The sequence below is a fragment of the Cervus canadensis genome, chromosome 15, assembly GCF_019320065.1.
Source record: "Cervus canadensis isolate Bull #8, Minnesota chromosome 15, ASM1932006v1, whole genome shotgun sequence".
NCBI classification, from domain to species: domain Eukaryota; kingdom Metazoa; phylum Chordata; class Mammalia; order Artiodactyla; family Cervidae; genus Cervus; species Cervus canadensis.
In genome coordinates, this window is record NC_057400.1 from 1813437 (window position 1) to 1822004 (window position 8568).

Genomic DNA, 8568 nt, shown 5'->3' on the forward strand with positions numbered 1-8568 from the left:
GATGCATGAGACAAGTGCTCGGGCCTGGTGCACTGGGAAGACCCAGAGGAGTCGGGTGGAGAGGGGGGTGGGAGGGGGGATCGGGATGGGGAATACGTGTAAATCTATTTTGCTGGTTCGTGTCAATGTATGACAAAACCCACTAAAAAAAAAAATTAAAAAAAAAACAAAACAAAACACTGGTCAACAAATCAAATAAATCCATTTTAAAATGTATTGTCTTTATTGAATAAAGGGCTTCCCTGGTGGCTCAGATGGTAAAGAGTCCACCTGCAATTTGGGAGTCCTGGGTTCCATCCCTGGATTGGGAAGATCCCCTGGAGGAGGGCATGGCAACCCACTCCAGTATTCCTGCCTGGAGAATCCCCATGGGCAAGAGGAGCCTGGTAGGCTACAGTCAACAGGGTTGCAAAGAATTGGACAGGACTGAGCAATTAAGTACAAACATTGAACAGAATATTTATGATTTTGATGGTCTCAGAGTCCTGTTTTAAGGAACTCTGAAGAAAACCTTTCAGTTTGAGGAAATCAATTTTTTTTCTCCTTTTACCACCCCTAACCATCATGCTGGGCTTCCCTGGTAGCTCAGTTGGTAAAGGATCTGCCTGCAGTGCAGGAGACCCTGGTTTGATCCCTGGGTTGGGAAGACCCCCTGGAGAAGGAAATGGCAACCCACTCCAGTATTCTTGCCTGGAAAAGTCCTATGGACAGAGGAGCCTGGCGGGCTACAGTCCATGGGGTTGCAAGAGTTGGACACAACTTAGCGACTAAATCATCAATCATCATGGCAACAATCTAAATTTGTGGAGACTTAAGAATGACATTTGGAAATCACTGAGTGAAAAAATTTAAAAATAACCTATGAAATACTTGTCATTTACATTTTTTGTAAGAAAAACACAAAGAGCTCTTGGACACAGAAAAAATAAAAGTACAGATTATTAAAAGGGGAATCAGTTTTTAAGTTAGATGATGTTATTATTACCCAAAAAAGGAAATAAATTGCATTTGTATGAACATTTTAATGAAACATTGTCATTGAATATGCATTAGCTAGACTTATCTGGAATATGGTGATTACTTCCAAACTTAAACTTTTAATGTAACACAGAAAAAATATAAGTTATTTTAAAAAGCTATATTTTGAAAACAATTTTCCTTATGATTATACTATAGAGATCTCATGGAGCACATGGTAACCTTATGTATCTGTTAAAAGTATTATTATATGTTTCAAAAATATATCCCAAGCTGATGGTCTAGATTTTAGCAGGTAGAGCAGCATCACTGAAAGAAAGGCAAACTTTAGTTCAGTATATTCAGTTTAGGTTTAGGATGATCTGAAGTTGTCCAATCTTGAATACTTGTCCTGTCTGTGTGATGTCAGCTTCCCAATGCTAGATGATGTTGAGGAACAGATTGGATAAACGTTGGATGAATAGTAATGGACAAATAAACTTCAAGTTTCCTTCTATTTCCAATATTTTATTCATTTTATGTAGGTTTTTTTTTTTTTTTTTTGACAAATTCTTTCTGAGTAGACAACAAAGAAGAAAGAGAAATATTTGGACTGGATCACAGGTTTGCTGAAAAGTTAAACTATTGCCATGACTAACATGTTAGTTGATGAATGTAATTAATACCAGGATGAATAGAGTAACACTTCAGTCAGTTGGAGCCGTCACAACCTTGATAATTTGTCTCTTTAAGATATGACTTTTTCCATTGAGCTGTACTCTTTTAATTGATTATCTACATATCCAAAATTATTAACCTAATTAAAACAATAGCACCTTTCATTAAGTGAGCCAAAGATGCACAATACTAGATTTGCATATGAATCCATTTTTAATTTCTCTCTCAAACATTAGTTTGCCACCTGCTCATCAAGAAGTGATTCCTGAATTTAATCTTGAATATTAGATTAGAGCAATCATTAATCCATTGCTCCCTTTCATATGGTAAAAAATAGAGCTTAGATTTAAGTGACATAAGGAAATAAAAGCAAATGGAAGGAGTTCATATGGGAGGTGGTTTTAGAAAAGGACTATTTCTGTCATAATCTTAATTAAAGTGAGATAAAAGAAGGATTGGATGATGAAAAATTGAAATAGATTGTCATTTATAATGGTGTGAAAGATTTATGAAGTTTTAATTTAGTTGTTCAAAAAATACTGCCCTATAGGATGAAGAAGGAAAAAGCAACCCGCTCCAGTAAGGGAAACCCTATGGACAGAGGAGCCTGTGGGCTGCCGTCCGTGGGGACAAGGGTCACAAGAGTCAGAAATGACTGAGCAACTAACAGATGAGCCCTATAGGAAGATACAGTTTGGCACAATCAGAAGACAAAGAAGCACAGAATTACAGCAACAATGTAACACTAAAGGTCCTTAGCAGAATGTAAGAAAATAAAGACACTTAATTGAGACAGGCAAGCTAATGAGTAAAAGAAAGAATTATTATGCTAAAGGAAAACAGAGTTAAATAAGACAAGGAAAGTTTTGAATTTTAAAGGCTGGAAATTCAATTTTTAAGATGATGTATAGCATATATAAATTAATTTACAAAGAGACAAAATATAGAGATTCTGGCCTAATATATCATTGCAACTGAAATTCAGGGCTTTCTATCATTGAGAGTCAAAAGGTTATCTATACAAAATCATTATAGTAAGACAGATTTATAGACGGTTTTATGCTTGATTTTGTTTTGTTTTGGTTAAGTTGAAGAAATATGGCTCATCTTTCAGTTTCTCAACTTCATTTGGTCTTTTTTGTTTGTCTATAACATATAAACACACTCTACTGCAACAAACCCATTATACCAAAGTTTGTTAGTTGCCTATTCTAAGCATTACTGATTTGAGTTATTGCATTTACTTCATTGGCAACTTGACGAGAAGGGTCTGTGAACATCAAGTCAGAGTGTGTAGGATGATCAGGAAGAAACTATGACATATAACTATGGGAGAAAACAGCAAATGATCAAGAGGAACATAGGCGATACTGCTGTGAAGTAAACCACCCCAGCAAGTTAACAGGACAGAAAAGACCATGTTGCCAAGTAGAATTCTGGGAGCAGGAAAAGCGTAGATGCCGGAATTTGAGTACAGGTTTCACACCAGCATCTGCTAGCCACTGATGGGAGTTCTGGCATGCTTTGCCACATGTGTTTCTGAATTCCAAGAGAAAAATGTCAGATGTTTCTGGAAGTGCCAATTGTAGGCTCTGATTGATGAGTTCTTATTATTGCCGCTGAACCTGTTTCATTATTGCTTTGAAACTGAACCTGTTTCAAAGCCTCATTTACCAGAATGCACCTCTTGCCTCCAAGAAAAATGTGTGTCCAACAGCTGGTCTGGCCCTTGTTAGTTGGAGACAGTGATAGGAGGAGTGTAGCATCTTGGAATTGTCTTGTTAAAGGGTATTAAGTTTACACTGCATCTCTTTAATGAAAATTTCATGGTATCTTTATTTTTATTTGTCCAGCTGGTTTCCCAATTTTAGTGACCAATGTTTGTGCACAAAGCATAAACTATAGTTTATGATAGTTATACAAAATCAGAGGTTGAGACACAAAGATAACTGACCAGCTGATTGGAGAATGATTGTTTAGTGAAAATTCCTGTTATTTACCTTATAAAATTACCTGGTTTCTTTCTGTAGTTACAATTGTATTTCTAATAAACCCCTGAATAAGGAAAATATGTAGATTAAAGTCAGTGTTGGTGGTTAGAGGCAGAACGTATTTCTGCCTGAACTTCTAGAGGTATTGACCTACCTTTGTACCAATAATAATATAAAAAATTGAATATTAATATATAAATATGTGTTATTACTTAAATTTGACTATATTTATTAAATATTTATTTTATGTCTTCTACATACTAAAAATACAAGTTTGGTTATATGATGCTTTCTACTTTTGAAAGAGGTCTCAACCCATTGATTTCATTATTCTACAAACAGTAATTTATTTACACCATGATTCAGGCACTGAAAACATTGTTTAACCAAAATGACCTTCCCCTTTCCTAAATTAGCCTGTGGTCTGAGACATTACATTTACACATATGAAACATGAGCATGCAAATGCATTTATTAAGGTATGTGTTGTTTGGACAGAAGTCATGACCCTGTACTCAGTTGTCTAGGAAAGGCATTCTCTCAGAATGAATGTCACTTCACAGGGCACATTCCTACGTTCCTAGAGTCACGAGCTTCACCATCTACCTCCAGCCTCAACAGGCACGTTAGCATGGCTTTTACTGAGGTATTTACACAACCGTAGCTGAACTGGAAATCTTTAAGAACTCAGAAAAGTAAATGTTCACTATGTACCTGAGTCACGTTCTGGAAGGAATAGGGTCTGTGATGAGGAGTAAAGGATGGATAAGGCCTGCATAGGTGGTGGTGTTGTTCAGTCGCCAAGTTATGTCTGACTCTTCACAACGTCATGAACTGCAGTGCACCAGACTTCCCTGTCCCTCAGAATTTTCCGGAGTTTGCCCAAGTTCATGTCCATAGTGGAGAGAGGTTTTTTTTTTTGTTTTTTTTGTTTTTTTTTTGTCCAGAAGGAGATAGGATCAAACCATAGATGGAGGAGAAAGACAGAGGGGAGAGCAACTTCCACCAATAGATATTTCCAACTGGAAGATGGAGCTGAGCAGGTGGACCAGCTGGGGATAAGGAAGACCTTGAACACTCAGAGACCACAGAATTGTCTCCACAGAGAGAGTGTCCATTCTGAGGTTTCCTTGAATGCTTGGTCTTGCATCACAGATTTTACCGATGGAGAATTGTCATATAGAAAACCAAATAATGTGAACTATGAGAAACACAAAAGTGAAAAGTAAAGTGTTAGTCACTCTTTGTGACCCCAAGGGCTGTAGCTCACCAGACTCCTCTGTCCATGGAATTCTCCAGGCAAGAATACTGGAGTAGCCAGCCATTCCTTTCTCTAGGGGATCTTCCCGATCAGGGATCAAACCTGGGTCTCCTGCATGGCAGACAGATTCTTTACCATCTGAGCCACTAAGGAAGCCCCAAGCCAGATGTTATTTCACAATTTCTAGAAAGATGATAGATGATTGATTGATAAATATAGAGATTGATAAATAAATAGAAATGGATATAGATGTAAGTACTTAAATAAATAAGGCCATAATTGTCTTATGCTTGTTGCTAGTGGCAGCAAATAGTTGGTGCTCCAATCAAAATTAAGTTTAGCTTCTGAATGTCTTCCCAATCTGTGTTGTTTAGACCTCTTTGTTAAATATTTTACTGTGCAATGTTTTCATGATTATAAATCATAGTCCTGCTAACACCCATAGCTTCTCCCTTCCATGGAAGTGTACTTGACAGATTTCAAAATAAACTAGGAATATGTAACAGGAATTGGGGTTCACATCTTAACACACTGCAGCAATTTTCCAAGAGGGGAAAATTAAACTATTGCAATTTGATGTCAAAAGTTCATGGAGGAGACTAAATAAATTATGAAATAAGACTCCAATATAATTTATTTTCTTGTGGAATGTATATATTTTAAATAAAAAGAAGAGACTGATGTCTCAGCCACCTGCTTCCATCCCAACATTTCTAGGACCTACCCCTCTGTTCTCTCACACCTTTAACTGCACAAAGGGTAGTTATTAAAGCAGGAAGGTGCAATGCAAGCTAGCTCTTGTTTTGGAAAAATGCTATTCAGTACACACTGATTTGATTACTTCTTACCCAAATTATGATGATTAATTTAATTAAAAAATAAAATAGAAGAATTTTAGTAAAAGAAAAGAAAGACTCCAGAAATGTTAGGTCTCTATCACATCATTTTCTTCTTTGTATTATAATTTTCCTAGGTGACATATTGTGGTTTTGCTAAGTCTGATGATGCCAAAGCATTACTTATTAGTACTATATATAAACATCAAACACGTTTTGGTTGGTGAGCAAAATCAGGTAGCTTTTTTTTTTTCTCTTTCCATAAAGTACAAGAATCCAAAAATTAAAGTTTCCATAATACAGAAGTTAATAGAACTTTGATTCTCTCCCAAAGAGTACATGCAGTGGCCAACATGAGTCTTTTGTCCTAAATTAGATAATTGGATGTGGTGACTTAGATTTCCTTAAGTATGAAAGCATCACTAAGTATGAAGGCATAATCAATCTTTGACTCCTCTGAGTCTTAGTCCCTCCATTTCTAAAATGAACATACAATTTACCCTACCTGGTTGTGATAATGTTTAAATGAGGTGCATAAACAAAGATGTTAGCACTGTCCTTGGCATAGAGCAAAACTTTTTTATAAATGCTAGTCCTCACACAAAGAGTACTGTATGGTCACCAAATTGTCCAATAAATATAGTGTTTTAATAATTATCATATCTTAATCCTTAAACTATGATCTTCAAGGGCTTGAGCTAAGATGATCACTTCAAGATTCCTTTTAGGATGTTTGTGGTGCATTTAGACAATCATTCTGGTCTGTTTAGAGCCATAAATATTTCTGTACAAGAAACTAGTTGTGCTTCACCAAAATGGTAATCACGTTGAACTTTACCAAATTGAGATGAAATACACAAAGAACCCTTCTTGCTAGACAGCTTTCAGCCTGAGCTGACAGGCATGTCACAGTTCACCTTGTCAATAATCTTTGCAAGTGTTGACTGTGCCAAATTGCAACTTGTCATGGTAAAATTTCAGTCACTGTGACAAGAAGTGGCTGAAAGATTTTTGGAGCAGCAGGAATTTCCTGTTGGCTCTGAAATCAGGCCCTCTCCCTGTTATAGCAGCAGCTTGAGTTGAAGCTGGGTTGCTCTGGGTGTCTCAGGGCACCCGTTCTCAGATGGAAATACTTTTTTTGAGGTTTACGAAACATGACACAACTAGAAAAGATCAGATTTGCCAGCCAATTCTTGACAACTGGGTTTATGTGATGGTCTTAGTACTTTAGCCAGGATCTTCCTTGAGTAATGCTGAACAGATGTATTATTTTCCAGTGACTGCTTCTCTGGTGCACCCTCTCCAAGTATCCCTTAGCCTGTTACATGCATAAAATCTTTAAAGCCAATTTACTAACAAGAAAGCTGCTTGACATTCTTGGTAAATTTGGCAAAAGAGAGTGAATAATTTGGAGAAATATTTGCTCTTGTTGTGGAGAGAGCAAGGGAACTCCTTCTAGGGACTGTGTCTCAAGCTCTTCAAAACACATATAACTTCCAGATTCTTTGTATCTGTTTTTTGTTTGTTTGTCTTTTTATTTATTTATTTATTTATTTTTTCAATTATTTTTATTAGTTGGAGGCTAATTACTTCACAACATTGCAGTGGGTTTTGTCATACATTGACATGAATCAGCCATGGAGTTAGATGTATTCCCCATCCCGATCCCCCCTCCCACCTCCCTCTCCACCCGATTCCTCTGGGTCTTCCTGGTGTACCAGGCCCGAGCACTTGTCTCATGCATCCCACCTGGGCTCGTGATCTGTTTCACTATAGATAATATACACGCTGTTCCCATGGAATATTACTCAGCTGTTAAAAAGAATTCATTTGAATCAGTTCTAATGAGATGGATGAAACTGGAGCCCATTATACAGAGTGAAGTAAGCCAGAAAGATAAAGATCATTACAGCATATTAACACATATATATAGAATTTAGAAAGATGGTAATGATAACCCTATATGCAAAACAGAAAAAGAGACACAGATGTACAGAACAGACTTTTGGACTCTGTGGGAGAAGGCGAGGGTGGGATGTTTCGAGAGAACAGTGTTTGTTTGTCTTATTTTTAATTGAAGGACAGTTGTTTTACAAGGTGTTAACTTCCGCTGTGCAGCAAAGTGATTCACTAATACACACACACACACACACACATACACACACGCACACACACACATGTTCTATAAGTAGGGCCTTGCTGTTTATCCATTCTCTAAATAATAGATTCTGATTTTCCAACCATCCATTTTAATAACTGATGCCCTAGTCAAAGCTAATTTTTGCCTCTGGGAGGTTTCCTAGTCCAGGTTCCATTAAAGACCATGCCCTCTTCTAATGATGCATTCTAGGAAGTGTCAGCTTCAGTCAACTGAATAGATTTAAGTAACTGCCCCTCATTTAGAAAGCATTAAGGAAGGGGACACCATATTCATAGCCATCGAGCTGTAACTTATTAAGTATGACTCACAGAAGCAGCCTTATTTTCCGCTTCTTGAAACTGATCTCTGGTGGCCTCAGCCTGCAGCATCTTGAAGCAGGGTTTCAGTTCCTGGCCAGAGATTCAGGACAGGTTGTTGCAGTAAGAATGCTGAATCCTAGGCACTAGCCCAGTGGTCAGTGATAAGACCCTGGCCCTTTGGCTTTGGAAAAAAGAATTCCCACAAAGATAGAAAATGGTGAAACGAGTAGTGTTTCTTAGGAGGAAAAAGGGTACATATGGATATAGACACTATACAAGGGCCGACTAAGGGAGTGCCCTCTTGCTGGTTTGAATCACCTTTATGGGGCATATCTTCCAGATTTCCTTTAGCCAGTCATTTTGCTTTGCCTGTTTCCGAGTCCGT